The sequence below is a fragment of the Canis lupus genome, chromosome 34 (assembly GCF_048164855.1).
Source record: "Canis lupus baileyi chromosome 34, mCanLup2.hap1, whole genome shotgun sequence".
NCBI classification, from domain to species: domain Eukaryota; kingdom Metazoa; phylum Chordata; class Mammalia; order Carnivora; family Canidae; genus Canis; species Canis lupus.
In genome coordinates this window covers 28,509,845-28,526,458 of record NC_132871.1, presented here as the reverse complement: position 1 = coordinate 28,526,458, position 16,614 = coordinate 28,509,845, and the positions used below count along the sequence as shown (strand labels likewise).

Here is a 16,614-nt window from a genome sequence, read left to right as displayed (position 1 = left end):
CAAAAATACTTAAAAATACTAAAGAAGAAAAAAAAGAAAGACTCAAAAGCAGGTCCAAGTTCAAGAAGTAAAAACACACACTAAGAATGGCAGATTCAGAGAACGTGCATTTCTTGGAACTGGGAACGTGGCAGGAATGCACAGAAAAAGGCAAATCCCGCTCATGTACACACAAAGCATTTATTAAGCCCACGGTAAACCTGATGATCTGAGCCAGGGATGCACTTATATGGCTGGGTTCGGTCATACCATAGCCACGTGCTACCCGTCCTGTATTTTCTTCTTTTTTTCTTTAAAATAACTCACTTTAAAATAATAGATGTTTTTTAAACTTTATGCCATTGACATAAATTAAAACCAGTAACACTTGCCTGTATGTAAACTACGAATTCAAATACCACATACCAGAAAACAATTTCCTCGATTAAAAGCATAGAACTATTTATAACCAGCTGTTAATTAGAGACTATTAACCATGATGCCACTTATTTTGGCCCAACATGAGATGGTCCATGTCAATAAGATTATTTTCTCTTTTAATCAGCATTAAAAAATCCCAAATCCTGTGGGTATATGGAAGAAAAGTTCAAAAGATACTTACCTTCCTTCAGTGAAATGTGAAATGCTGGGACACCTGGGTGGTTCAATCGGTTAGGCATCTGCCTTCCACTTGCTCATGATCTCAGGGTTCCTGGATGGAGCCCCGGGTCCTTGGACTCCCTGCTCGGTGGGAGTTTCTGCCTCTCCTCCCACTCAGGCACTCACGCTTGCTCTCTTTCTCTAAATAAATAAATAAATCTTAAAAAAAAAAAAAAGAAAGAAAGAAAGAAAGAAAGAAAGAAAGAAAGAAAGAAAGAAAGAAAGAAAGAAAGAAAGAAAGAAATGTGAAATGCTGAGAATTAATTTCTAACCAAATTGGCATTGCTGGATAAATTAGAAAGTCATCTAAAGTGGCCTCCATAATTTATTCTTTGTCAACATTACATGCTTTAGAACTGCCCAAAATGTGATGGGCAAGGGCTTCTTATCCATTCACAGCTGTCGTTTCATTTGAGAAATTATCCCAATGAGCTTTTATCAAGTCTTTCAAAATATTTCCAGCCAGTATTCCAGATGGCTCTATAGCCAGGATGTTAAGGTGATCAAAAAGTTTCAACGTTTGTTGGTGTGCTGAATGGAAAAATAAAGTCCAGGGCCCCACTTCCAGGACCCGTTTCCATCTGGATGGGTAAGGAGGCCTAAACACAATCATAAAAATGTCTCTCACGTATTTGCTGCTAACTATGTATCAGACACTATTCTTATGTTAGTAGTAGTAGTGAGAATCATTGTTATTCTCACAATAACTGTATGAGCTGGATGTTACTATCATCCTCATTTTATATTTAAATTAGTTTCACAGGAGTGAAGTGACTGGCCCAAGATCATGCAGCTAGTAAATTGTAGAACTTTGACTTGAACAAAGGTCTGCTTCCAGGCTGTCTCTTAAGCACCAACTCTGCTGTCAGGGAAGCAGAGGCGACAGCACGTCCAGGCTTCTGCTGGCAGACTTCAAGTCCCTGATCTTGGCTGTGTATGGTGCCCTCCTCTCCAGGCACTTGAGCGCTCTGGCTCTCAGGAACATTCCTGGGGGCTATAACCTCTACTGGCTCACCCCACCCAGAAATCTCAAGTGTAGCCTGAGCGAGGCAAGTGCCATGGGAGGGGAATGATGGAAAGAGGTTGCCATCAGTACCAATGATCTGTAGCAAGGAAAAGAAAATGAAACCACTACCGCAGCTGCCTGCTGTGCCCCATTCTCTTACACCCCAGTCCTTTTCTGCTCCATTTTTCCTCCCTTCCGCTTCTCTCAAGGGTCTCCCCAAACCAAGTCTACCTGTCCTTCCAGACATCTCCAGTGCTTTTCCCAATCTGTGCCAATTTAAAGAATCCCCAGTCCTGTGGGGTCTTAAGTGGTACACAAACCTATTATATTTGGGTGGCAAAACACCAAGAGCTGTCTCTCAACATTAAAATAGGCCACAGATTTGCGGATTGAAGAAATATGATAGCCTTTAATATATTATTAAGGAATATTTAATACTTAGTGATAGTAGATTATAGAAGATAGAAGTGATAGACTATTGACTATACACAGCTGTGAATGGTAAGAAGCCTTCAGCTGATAGCTTGTAGGAAGGAAAATGTGGACGAAAAGACATGGGGAAACCATCCAACCCCAGGTCATCCTCGGGTTGAGCTGATTTGGTGATGGGTAGGACCAGTATACTAGCATGCATGCTCAAACATGGTTCAAATAACATCGACATCTGTATTCTCTGAGATTTTTGTCCCTAGAGTTCTGGAATAGTGTCCCATCTGTTTTATTTGGAAAAGTAAGAAAGCCTTTAACTTTTCAAGATTTGATTTGTTTAGCCAGTAGTTTAGCTTGTTCTTGCCTTGTGATGTTATGATGTCTTGGTTTGTATGCAAAGAGTAGACCCACGGATATGTGAGCAAAAACTCCAAGCCTGAGCTGGTTCTGCTTAACTCAACTCTAGTCTTGTGATTCTAATAAAACTTTCTTTGGGAAATTTTATTCTTGAAGTTGAGGATATGTATAATCTAACACAAATCTAACATGAAACATGAATTTGAAATTACCAATCACAGATCAAATGTTTTGTATCTACATCCTACACATTAATGAAGAATCTGGGGGTGTCTGGGTGGCTCCATCTGATAAGCATCCCACTGTAGGTTTCAGCTCAGGTTGTGATCTCGGGTTGTGAGATGGAGCCCCATGCTGGGCTCTGTACTTAGTGTGGAGTCTGCTTAGGCCTCTCTCTCCCTCTCCCTATGCCCCCACCTCTCTCTCTATTGCTCACTCTCTCCTCTCTAAAATAAATAAGTCCTTAAATTTTTTTAAAAAATTTTTAAAAAGAGCCTGAAAGCATGTTGTCAATGTTTCATTAGTTGAACTTTTTTTCTAACAGTTTCATCAAGATGTATGTAATAATTCACATACTATACAATTTCCGCATTTAAAATGTATGCTTTTCAGTATATTCACACAGATATGTGACCATCACCACAACCCACTGTAGAATATTTTCATCATCTCAAAAGGAAACCTGTACCTTTTAACTATCACCTCCCAGATGTCCTTCAAGGTACTTTCTGTCTTTATATATTTGTCTATCCTGGACTCTCATGCTAAGTGTTCTTACCACAGGGAAAGGAAAATAAAAAAAGTGAGGGGACTCAAGAAATCTTTCGGAGGTGATAGATATGTTTACTGTATTGTTTGTGATGATGGTATCATCGGTATATGCATAATATCCAAACTCAAAATATATACAACTAATGTATATACATTAAATATGCACAACTCTTTACATATTAAATATACCTTAACAAAGTTGAAAAATAAAATAAATAGTTTTTAATTTTCAAAAAAATAAAGGCTTTGTGACTGTTAAAAATTTAAAGGGCATTAGAGAAGCAAAATACCTACCCGTAATACATGATCAGTGTCCTTCTATAGAGATGATTATTGCAACATTTGCCAGAATTTGAATAAGGACAGCTGATTAGATGATGGCATCATTGCAAAACACTAAAAGTGTGTGTGAGTCCACATTTGGATTCCTAGATAAAGGATTGGAACTACTAACTTTCCTTGCTGTAGCTGTTGTACCAAAATTTGATTGATCGACTTATAATCTTTATTTTTAAAAGGGCTATGTAAATGCCATCCTTTTCTTATTCTGTATAATAGTTATCTATTGCTGTAAAACAAACTACCTTAAAATTTGGTAGCTCAAGACAAGAAACATTTTAAAAATCTCGGAGTTTTTCAGGACTAGGAATTAAGGAGCAGCCCGGAGCTGGATGGTTCTGCCTTGAGGCCCTTCATTATGTAGTGGTCAAGATAATGGCTGGGGCGTTGATTTGGGACTTGGACTGGAGAATCCTTTTCCAAAGTAGTTCATTCACATGAGCTGATAAGTTGGTGCTGGTCGATGGTGGGAAATGCAGTCACTCACTAGGTGGGCCTCTCCAAAGGACTACTCGATTGCCCCGACAAGTCTGCTCCCCTCCTCCAAAGTGAATAATCCAAGAGAGAGAAAGACTCTATTTTTTTCAATGACCTAGCCTCAGAAGTCACTTGCCATCCCTTCCACTACAACCTATTCATTAGAAGCAAGCCACTAAGTCCAGCCTTTTTCAATTGAGCAAGAGACAAATGACATTTTGTGCCGAGGCCCATTAAACAGACTATACCTTGATTGGAAACTAATTATTTCACATGTGGGCTCCACCTTTTGAACTGGGGGACTGTGGTCAAAGAATCTGTGGATATACTTTAAAATCACCGTATTATCTATTTAGCTTCCAAGGTGAAATACTTTATTTGAACAATCAAAAAATCTTGATACTAAGTATAGTTCCATTCCTCAAAGAATTTATATATAACTCAAATGGCTCTAAGCATACTTATTTGGATTATGGACAAAATGACAAATCTTATGGAAGATGCATAAGAAGGTGTTTGCAGGAATCTAAATATAAAGTGACCAGGATTTGCAGATGGTTTGGGGATGAAAATGAAGCAGGAAAAAAAAAAAAAAAAAAACTTTGCAAAATATTCTGCACCCATCACCAAACCTCACTGGCGTTTGAGGCATTTCCACCCAACCTCACCTTTGTATAATTTCTCTAATCATTTTACCACCACATGCCACGTTTTACAGTTGAATTTTAATTATATAAATAATTATTTTATTGTGTATAAATTAGCCTTTGCTGCTGACTTAGTGACTTAAAACCAAAACAATTTATTTCTCATGTTTCTGTTGGGGGCTTGGCAATTCTGGTCTAGGATGGTTAAGCTCGTGGTTTAGCTTGGCTTCACTAAAATGTCTAGAGCTGTGGCCTTGATGGCCAAAATGTTTGAGCCTCTCTCTGCATGATGTTTGAATGGAGAGAATGAAATGTTTGAGTTTCTCTCTCTCTCTCTTGTCTCTCTCCTAGATTAGCCCATACTTCTTCACTTGGAGTTCTCAGGGTTCACAGCAGGAAGAGAGAGTAAGGCCCTATAATAGGATTCTCCAGAGAAACAGAATCAATAGAATATATAGAGATACATATAAAGAGGATTTTTATTATAGAAATTGACTTAATGTGGTTATGGAGGTGGAGAAGTTCCACAGTTTGCCATTTGCAAATGGAGAACCTGGAAACCTAGGAATATAATTCAGTCTGCATCTGAAGGCCTGAGAACCAAGAATGGAAGAAGATAGTTGTCTCTGCTCAAGGAGAGAGAGAGCGAATTTGCCCTTCCTTTCCTTTATTGTTCATTTAAGGCCATGTCTTTCACTAATTCAAATGTTAGTGTCCTCTGGAAACACCCTCACAGACACACCAAGAAATAATATTTTAACAAGCTATCTGGATTTCCCTTAGTCCAGTCAAGTAACACACAAAATAACTGTCACAGACCCCAATGTACATTTTCAAGCCTCTGCTTGAGTCACATTTGGTAATGTTCCTTTGGCCAAAGCAAGTTACAGAGGCAAGTCCAAATTCAATTGGTGAAGAAATAAAAGTTCGCTGGTTAAGAGGACCAGCAAGGTCATGTTACAAAGTGATGTACATAAGGGAATGGGAGAAGTTTTTAATTACCACATATTGTTTCTGGCTTAGTGATTGTTGGAATTTTCTGATTTTCTTTTTTAGCACTCTAGAGTTGAGCAAATACTTCAGCTCAGGTCACAATCTCAGGGTTGTGGATAGATAGATGATAGATGATAGATAGATACATAGATACATAGATAGATACATAGATAGATGATTTTATCTATCTATCTATCTATCTATTTATCTATCTATCCTATGGATCATACACCAAGCAGACAGGTGAGCTAGCAAAGGACTTACTTGGTTATTTTCCATCAAGTGATCCATACCTCTACTTCTTGGCTTCATTTACCTACTTGAATTAATCAGCCCACAAGTTTCCTACCTTTAGACTTAATGAATAACATGTATGTCCATTTTTCACTTTCTTGATGATGTGGTAATACTGGCAAGCACAGAGGCATGCTAGCTATTTAAATACTTTGTAGCTTATTAATGAGATTGTACTGAGTTCCATTTAGGATTTTAATTATGTTATTTTTCCTTTTTGCTTCCAGCTTGTTTTGGCGAATGAAATTACCCACAGCTGCTTCAGCTTGGTCATTCCTTCTGAGAGGAAAATCATATGGAATACTTCGAGCAGGTGCTTGGTACTTGACCAGCTTCTTCCATTTAAACAAGCGTGAACTGTAGCACCTGATGTTGGGGCGCCAGCCTACAGATGTGTTTGCAAGAATTGGAAAATTGCCTCTCTTATATTATAAGAACTGGTGGACGATAGTAAAAAAAATAAATAAAAAAAATAAAAATAAAAAACACAACTCTTGCTTCCATATAAGACTTTTTTTCAGTCAATGTGAGACCACAGTGCTATAAATTTGGAAACATTGATAGTATTTAAACTGGCAACTGAGTATGGGGAGAAAACAACTGTCGGGTCCCTCGGCCCTCACATTACCAGAATGTTGGGCATGTTACTCTGTCAACCAAAGGGCAAGGACAGAATTGTTATTGTCCAAGAAAGCCTGCAGTAATGGATTTTATACCCTTGAAAGAATCACTTGGAGGAACTGGAGATTATCCAGAGAAGGGTAATTAGGGAAAAAAAGAAGAAGAAGAAGAATGTTGGGGGTTTTCCGAGGAGTTACAGCTTCATAACCTAGAAGGGAAAATAAGTCTGAGAAGTTTCTACATTAATGAATTGAAATTATTTAAAAAAAAAAAGGCGTCGAGCAGCTGTTTTTGACTCTATAGAGCACTGCACTAAAAATAATAACAATAATAATAATCTTGACAGGCAACAATAACTGTATTAATGAAATATAACACAAAGAATCTTGACTCTAATTACTGTTAATCAGTGAAGAGTACCAAATCCACTTAGAAAGTCTCAAAGAATAAAACAAAACAGAACAAGACAAAAAACAAGTTGAGTTTTAGAGCATTATACTTCTGCCTCCGGGACAGTGACTGGACTCTATTTCTTCATTTATTAAGCAAAATAATAGGTTATAGAGCCTCTACCTCGTGTCAGATACCGCGCACGTGAGCATAGAAGAAAGGCGTGGCCTCATCCCTCACACTTCTCCCCGCAGCACGGACGTCCTGGGCACCTCAGGCCTGTGCTCTGCACCCAGGGACTTCTAATCTCCTTCTGGGTCAAACGTTTCTCTGACTTCTTGCCTAGAATACAGTCCCCGGAGCATGTGCATTAATGTTCAAATGACAAGGAGGCAAAGGAGGAGGCAAGGCTCTGGCATGTGCACATGTTTGGGGGAAATAGATAGTGTTTGTTTTCTTCTCCTTGAAATACTAATGAGCCAGAATCGACTACCTTCTATCTTTGGCTGCTTATTTCCATTAATTTAAAACCCTGCGCTTTGGGGATCAAAACTGCTGATTTCTTGCCGAGGGAGATCATTTGGCTTCTAACTGTGGCCCGCAAACCCATAGGTACGGCTGGTCACCAGCAAGAGTGAGAGAGAATTAATGAACTCGGGCACAGCCATAACCTTTCATTTGGCTCTAATTTCACAGGCAGAAATTCAGGCCAAAATATGAGAATGTTCATGGCGGACCATTAGGATTACACGAATCTGCGAATCCAAAAACACATCATGCCTTCTGTTAAATGAGTAGGACTCCCCTCCCTTTTTACATCCATGCACACCAAAGAAGCACTCATATCAAGTTAGACATTGAAGCAGAGATATTTCAATATTTTCCCAGGCTTTTGATAAGGAGCCAAATTTAACATACTTTTTGGGACTCATCCAAAATTCTAATGTGATTAATATATTATTATAGAATATGGTAGGAAACGTTAGTGAAAATATTTCAGAGGTTGAAGCTTCATTTCAAGAACACTAAGATGTGGACACACTGCAAATGTCTTCTTCAGGGACATAATACCTTTCTTCAAAATACTATGTAAGAAAAGGTATCTCTGACTTTCAAATGAAGACAGATAATTTTATATATTTTAATTCAGTAAGTGTCCGATGATTACCAGGTGACCACAGGAAATCAGTAAGTCAGTGCTAGGTGCAATGTAAAGATGAGCCTAAGGCACAGTCGTTTCCCTCAGGTAGCTGCAGTCCTACGGAAGAGCTGAACGATGCCCAGTTCTATGATACACTATACAAAGGGCCTATGATGTGAACCGCCTATCAGGGCGCCTGCAGGTGACTGAAACTGGCTGGGGTGGGGGAGAAGATATTGCTTCACAAACTGCAAATTCTTCAAGCATCAGGAAGTGCACCTCCAGCTGGGTCCAGGCATTCAAATCATGTTGGCAGAAATCCGTCTTGGTTACCGCCCGGCCCAGGGTTGGCTCCCTTCTCAGGCAGGCTCCCCTCTGCGGTGGCAAAATAACCACCACCAGTCCCCGACTCCCACTCTGCCTGATAGTTCTTATGTCAGGTCTGGACATAAACCACTCTGTTTCCTGATAGTTCTTGCAGCAGCCCTGGGATGGTGTCACTAATGTATTCAGTCATTTAGCGAACATTAAGCGCATGGTAAGTATGAGGCAGCGTTCAGCCTCAGAGGCTACGGGACCGGTATGCAAAATAGACAAAGCGCCTGCCCTCGTGGAGCCCATGCTCTAGTGACGGAACATACGCTAGACAAATACAGAAATAAATATGTAGAATTATCCATGATAAGGGCTATTTGAAAAAGTGAAGCAGGATAAAAGGACAGAAAGTGACTCACCTGCCCAGCTGGCGTCCACCTGTCCATCCCTGAAGCATTTAGCGGAACTGTTTGGGCCTCGAGTCTGTGACTGTCTCTGTACCAAACAGGGTGGTCAGCCCCAAATTCATCTAGCAGAAGAATATAGAATATAAATAGCTCCCTCAAGAGAAACTCCAAATGTTGTTACAAGAAGGAGGCCTAGCTTCTCAACTGACGAAACTAACCAAACCTCATTGGGTTATAAGAAATATGAAATGTAAAACTTTCTAAGGGTCATGAAATAGTTCATGTGGCTTGAGGATAATAAAAGCTCTGTGCTTCAGGTCGGAATGCACATGTGAAACGGGCCTTGGAAGGTGGTTAGGATTTGGATAAAGAGTAGGGAGGGAGAGAGAGTGACGGGAAAGGGACACCAAGCAGAAGAATAACCTTACTCAGATCTGCTCCAAACCTACAGCGGTGCCCAGGGCTGGCTGGAAGGGAGAGCGAGGGGAAGCCAAGGGAGAGCCCGGATGCTGTTGTAGAGGTCCAGGTGAGTGGCCAGGTGAGGGTGGGAACCACAGTGTTGTGGGATAAGGGAGGACGGGCCAAATGTGTTTTTGAGGTCTCCAGTCTGGGTCATTGGGAAAATGGTGTTGCTATTCCCCACAGAATGCGTACGTGAAGCAGGAAGGAGGACTGACTAAGACAGAGGAGTTGACAGGGAATCAGCAACGTAGTATATGGAGTGAGAGGCTCCACCAGAACCAAGGATCGCGTCCAAATGACAGCGAAAACTGCGACCCAGGGCTTCAGGACTGGCCTGTCGACCTAGATTTATAATTACCTGAAAAAAAACTGATAGAGCCATCAGAAGGGGATAAAATCCCAGCTGGCTTCTTCTCAGGCCCCTTTGCAGCCCCCCCCCCTCCCCCCGGCTCTAAAATGAAAATGTCCCAGCGCTCAGTCTCTGCAACTCCTGTCACATCTAACGACACTCTGGTGACTGTATTCAGGTCATACAGCTTTAAATGCAAGCTTGTTTAGGAGCTCAGGCCTCTTCCCTGAACACCGCACAGTCCGGCCAGTTACCTACGCAACTCCTCCCCTTGGGCATCAAATAGATCTTTTGAACTTCTCTCCAAAACCAACTTCATTTTCCCCCAAACCTCCTGCTTTCACAGCCCTCCTCCTCTCAGCAAATGGCAACTCCATCTTTCCAGTTATTCAGACCAAAAATTTTGGAGTCATTCTTCACTCGTCTTTCTCTAAGGTAGCATATATAATCCATCAGCAAACTCCATCACCTATTCTACACCCGACTCTGGCTATTTCGTTTAAGTTGAATCCTACCATACGTGGTGTGTTGTATGCGGTCTCTTGCACTTAGAGTCACGCGTTCAGGGTTTATTCACACTTAGCCTGTATCGGTACTTCGTCCCATTTTGTGGCTGAGCAATATTCCGTCATGCTGACACACCGCATTTGCTGTATCCACGTATTTGTGGATGGACATCTGTGTCACTTCCACCTTTTGGCTATTGTGTGTAGGGCTGCTATGAACATTTCCGAACAGTTTTGTTTGAACACCTGTTTTCGGTTCTCTTGGGTGTATGCCTCAGCGTGGAGTTGCTGGGTCACGTGGTAATTCCATGTTTAACTTCTGAGGAACTGTCAAACTGCTTTCCACTGTGGCTGCACAATTTTAGAGTCCCACCAACAATATACAAAGATACCAATTTCTCCACATCCTGCCAACACTTATATTTTTTCTTTTGTAACCATTCTAGTGGGTGTAAGGTGGTGTCTCCTTGTGATTTTTGTTTTCATTCCCCTAACGACTAATGACGCTGAATAGCTTTAGAAATAATTGTTGGCAATTTGCATATCTTCGTTGGAAAAAATCTTTATGTGAGTCTCTTACCCATTTTTTAACTAGGATGTTCATCTTTTTTTGTTAAGTTGTAAGAATTTTTTATATATTTTACCTACCAGACTCTTATCAGATATATGATTTGCAAATATTTCTCCAATTCTTCAGATTATTTTTTCACTATCTTGACAGTGTTCTTTGATGCATGAAAATTTTTAACTTTGATGAAATCCAACTTATCTACTTTTCTTTTGTTGCTTGGGTTTCTGGTATCATATGTAAGAATTTTTTGCTCGATCTGAGGTGATAAAATTTATTCCTATGTTTTCTACTAAGAGTTTTACATTTTAACTCTCACATTTTAGCTTTTTGATCCATTTTGAGTTAATTCTTTTGTAGTGACAAGTAGGAGTAGTCATACACTGTCTTGTAGTTTATTTATTTACTCTGTTTATTTCCTGTACCTCTCACTAGAATATAGGGTCTACCAGGGTAGGAAAGAATTTGTTCACCACTCTAACTATTGCTAGCCTGACTAATAGTGACTTGCACATAGTAGAGGTACATTATTTGTGAAATGATTTGTGAAATTGGCCAAAGATTGTTTCAAAGGGAAAGCAGCTAAGATGATCTTGTATCAGTGTCCTACTATGTAAAACATTATCCCTGATGAAGAAAGCTCAATACATTTTACCACAGTTCTACAATACGTGCTATAAACACAATAGCTCATTTGATTTTTGTCCTATAGTGAGCTAAGTCACTTGAGATTTTTTTTCAAGTTTCTTTGTCTTTATAATTTGGAATAATAGAAAAAAAAGAAAACCTCATACAACAATTAGAGTTTGCTTTTGTTTATGTATATATTTTTATTTAATGGTTGACTTATAAGTGTCATTTTAAAAACATCAGTCCATCAAACCATGCAGAAATAAGTATGCAAAAAGTCTGCAGAACAAAACATACTTTAAACATGGTTAAGTAGAGGGATTATCTGGAATTGCGGATTTTTCAGTCACTTCATTCGTATGCTATGGCAGCCAAGTAATGCTTAACTTCAGTGGGAGTGAGCCTCCCGAATCTGGCTTCACTGCACATTCAACCTCCGTATTGTCTTCTGCCATTTGCCCTTCAAAGCTTTCCTTTAGGGTTAATATGGCTGTATGAACAGCATCTTCGAGCTCCAGGTCTTCATTATATCTTTTCTCAAGGGAAGTCGTCCTATTCACATAGTTCTTTCCCATTGCTATGGCTTTCCAGGCAAAGTAAGCTCCAGATGGATATGGCTGAAGTAAATATGGCTGCCCCTCATTCTAAACACAAATTAGTAGAGAAGCTCCAAATGGAAGAACACCACCTGAGTGTATTCTTGCATCACAGAAGCTACTCTTTATGCCAGTTGAGATAAGGGAATGGGTTCTTGGTAAATGAGGTAGTATCGCTGAGCTAGTTTCTGGGCTCTGCACAAGCTCTCTGTAATCTGGGCCACTCTCCACCAAGCCTATGTGCTTGGTAATTGGTTTTACTTCGGGTATGCTTTGCTCATCACAGAATGTATTTCTGTTTCTTCTCAGTCGCTAATACCACAGGACTTGCAGCTTTAATACCCACTAAAGGGGCTCCTCCAGCTACAGCAGCCAAAACATTCAATCTGCACAAGTTTACAGATGTAGTCCACAAAAAGCTGTAACTGCACTCCACCATCTTTACCTGGAGTGCCCTGGATTTTGCTTTTAAAGAGACTTGGATCAAACTACATCTTGATCACCTTGGATCTTCAAGTGCCCTAGAGCGATCCACTGTCCAATAACTAGATGAAAATTTGATGATCAGAGTCATAAAGAACAAATATGTAATTCTGGAGTTTCACCCACTGTAATTTGTTCACTTACTAAGAACATGTCAGATACTGTGGTAGGTACTGATTGGAAAAGACAGTTCAAGCAATCCTCAAACTCTGTCATAGGGTTCATCATAGGGAAGACAAACACACACATTACAAAGCTAGGCCCTTACCATTAGAAAGAATAATGATACGCAGCCCATTACTAAAAGCACTACTATTGGACAATCAAGCATGCAAAGTGTCCAAGAGCTGGTGCGGAATATTGTTATATGCTTGCCATTGCCTGTCAGTGGCCGTCTGTTTCCTGTGGACATGGAGGAGCACCTCCCTCTCTGAGCACTCCTCCCCTTGTCCTCTTGAAACCTCCTTGCAGCTTATTCCCTCTGAGCTCCACCAATGTTGAGGGTTCCTCCACTATGCTTTGCCCCGTATGGTTTATCTACCTGTGACCTGAGGGAAAGGGAACAGACCTCCAGATTCAGGAGAAGCACATGAAAGAAAATTGTCCTTCCTGATCTAGCCTCCATGGAAATAATTTATAGCACAACTCAACCCCTTTCCTGCTGAGATGGCTTGCCCCCATCACATAACTTTTCTGTTAATTACACTACAACAATAACTTTCTCCTTTGTCTGCATTACCAAGCTAAACAGAGAACAAACAAATAACTCAATTTTTCTAGTTATAAATGGCTAAGGATCTCAGAAATGGGAGGGTATGTGCCCTCTCCCTAAAATGTGAGGAGAGAGTATCAGAAAACCCCATTTTTCATAATAATATCAACTTTTGGTACTACTAGTATCAACTCCTAATAAATGGTAAATCAAGCTAAAGTTATTTTGCCAAAGCCAGGGCTAACAATCTGCTGGCCCCAGTCTAGAGAGCCATATTGGTTCATTTCAGTCCATGGTGGCCCTGATTGGTTGGTAATAAGACATAACAGTTGATAAACGTTTTAAATACCGCTTCTGGCTCACCTTAAGAATACAATTTTTGGACATTTCTCCAAAAGAGTAACAAGAAAGAAAAGATGAAACCAAAACCTAACTAGAATAAACCAACTTTTAAAATTATTGCTAGAAATTTAAATTGAGTTTATTGCAGGTACTCATAAAAGATCTCATTTGCCCCATTTTCTATGGAAAACCCTAAAGCAATGTTGTTGGCACTAGGTAACTAACCCATAGAGTCCATGAAAATCCATCTAGGCCTCTACTTTCTTTACACAGTGGAGAAATGTAATGCTTTGGGGAAGTAAAATGGACCCCAACTCACTAATAAAATGAAACCCTCTTTAACTGTTGAAAGCACTATCTATTCAAAATCCAAATAAATCTTGAAAATTGATCAATAAAGTATAAAAAGCTCCAACTACACAAATTAACTAAACATTCATTGTGGAAATCCTTTTTTAAAATAAAGAAAACAAAAACTTCTCTCAGATTTTAACAAAACTAGATTACTTCTACCTATAAAGAATCTGGTTTTCTTCTTAACTCAAAACTATTTCATTGAAACTTTGTCAGATATCTTGCTTTATATTTAGTACCAATTGCATATATGGAGGTAGAAAGGGGAAAAAAAGAAATTATTTTTATTGTGAGAGGAACCCAGGAGTGGGAAAAAAATAAAACATTCTATCTTACCAAATAATATTAATTTCCAATAATATTAATTTCTTCTCCTCTGATTTAGAAATATCCATTTCTTGTAATTATGAAGATGGTTCAAAGTTCAGTACCCTTTCAAGGCATCTTTTCCTTCCCAAGATGGTATCTGGGTGCGAAGAGAAGTTGGTCACACCTTATGGCATCCAGAAAGGGACTCTGTGCTCTACTTCCTTTTTGGTGTTTCGTCCCACTAGCCTATAGGGAGTGAGCAGCCTCTGTCCTCGCTGGCTCCAATGCTGAAGTGGCTGCAATTTAACTTGCCTAATTCTGTTCTCTGCTTGGAGAAAGGAACTATAATTTCTCGCAGGAAACTTGTCCACCCACCTGCCATCCAGGACCCCTTTCTATTCTCATTGGTGTTACAAATCTCCTGTGGTCTGGGTGTGATTCCTATTTAATTCTGAATATTATCTTCCTTCTCCATTCTTCAGCTAGAGATATGTGGGAATTTTTTCAAATCCTTTCCATCACACATAAAAGGAGACTTGTGAGAATTATTTTAGGTCCCTCTTTACTAAATATCTTATGCAGTCCTTACTGTTTGGGATGAGCAGGTAGTCAAAGACACCATATTCAGAATTATAGCTGAGCAATGTCCAACTCCAGAGGCACAATTGAGATGGACTATTATTTGACTAATTTCCTCTAAATTCGTGTTATGCTCACTGGTACATGGTGACCTAATGTGACAGTCTTCTTCTCAGAGTTCCTAAGAGGAAAGGAGGCACAAAACCCCATAATTTTGGGTTTATCTCAATTATATATTGTCTTCATTTCTTCCATATTTCTATAACTAGGACCAAAGCCAAAGAGAACCTTTGAGTTGCCTGGGGAATGTGTTTCTTTAAGAGTTCTGCACTTTCATACCACTAGAATATAAAGGGTTTTCCCCGGTTGTTTGGATAAGAAGGTCTGTTACAACATGTCTTATAAACTCCATACACTATATTTTATAAGACACTATGATCTCCAAGGTTGTTCATTACATATTATATAGAGAGTTATATATTTATACCTATATGTGTACTTATATGTAGGCAGATTTCTGAGACTTTGAACACCAGTTTCTTTCTCAACAAAGTTTGGTTGTTAATACTCTTGTCTCCTTAACTTGAAATCACTTTTGAAACTTAAGCATGGGGATGCCTGGGTGGCTCAGCCATTGAGCGGCCACCTTTGGCTTAGGGCATGGTCCTGGGGTCCTGGGATCCAGTCCCACTCGGGCTCCCTGCATGGAGCCTGCCTCTCCCTCTCCCTCTGCCTGTGTCTCTGCCTCTCTCTCTCTCTCTCTTTCTCTCTCTCTCTCTCTCATGAATAAATAAATAAAATCTTTAAAAAATAAAAAAGAAACTTAAGCATGAATGATGACTTCTTTGCTTCCTCTGAGTGGTCCATAGGCTCAAAAGAGAGTGGAATCACAAGGCAAAATGATGGGACATAGAAAATAAATTGAGTAGTTTAGGGCAGCCCAGGTGGCTCAGCAGTTTAGCGCCGCCTTCAGCCCAGGGTGTGATCCTGGGGACCCAGGATCGAGTCCCACGTGGGGCTCCCTGCATGGAGCCTGCTTCTCCCTCTGCTGTGTCTCTGCCTCTCTCTCTCTCTCTGTCTCCCATGAATAAATAAATAAAATCTTTCTTTAAAAAAAAGTATTTTAAGTAATATTTTTAAATATTTATTGTATTAGACTTTAAGTTTCTTTTTTTTTTTAATTTATTTTTTATTGGTGTTCAATTTACTAACATACAGAATAACCCCCAGTGCCCGTCACCCATTCACTCCCACCCCCCGCCCTCCTCCCCTTCCACCACCCCTAGTTCGTTTCCCAGAGTTAGCAGTCTTTACGTTCTGTCTCCCTTTCTGATATTTCAACAAAACTAAAAGACAACCTGTACAGAATGGGAGAAGATATTTGCAAATGACGTATCAGATAAAGGGCTAGTTTCCAAGATCTATAAAGAACTTATCAAACTCAACACCAAAGAAACAAACAATCCAATCATGAAATGGGCAAAAGACATGAACAGAAATCTCACAGAGGAAGACATAGACATGGCCAACATGCAAATGAGAAAATGCTCTGCATCACTTGCCATCAGGGAAATACAAATCAAAACCACAATGAGATACCACCTCACGCCAGTGAGAATGGGGAAAATTAACAAGGCAGGAAACAACAAATGTTGGAGAGGATGCGGAGAAAAGGGAACCCTCATACACTGTTGGTGGGAATGTGAACTGATACACTGTTGGTAGGAATGTGAACTGATGCAGCCACTCTGGACTTTAAGTTTCTTAAGAAGTGTTTATGACAAACTTATTTTGGTATTAACCTGAGTGTATATAGTAACTAGACCCTGGATTAGTGTTTGAGTGAATTAAAGAAACATGTTTTTTCTTAACCAAGTCCAGACTTTGATCTTTAAAAA

General features: G+C 39.7%; 1 pseudogene; it reads right to left on the bottom strand.

The window, feature by feature from the left end:
* Positions 1-11,692: 11,692 nt before the first annotated feature.
* Positions 11,693-12,376, bottom strand: LOC140624106 (proteasome subunit alpha type-2 pseudogene; annotated as a pseudogene).
* Positions 12,377-16,614: the final 4,238 nt, after the last annotated feature.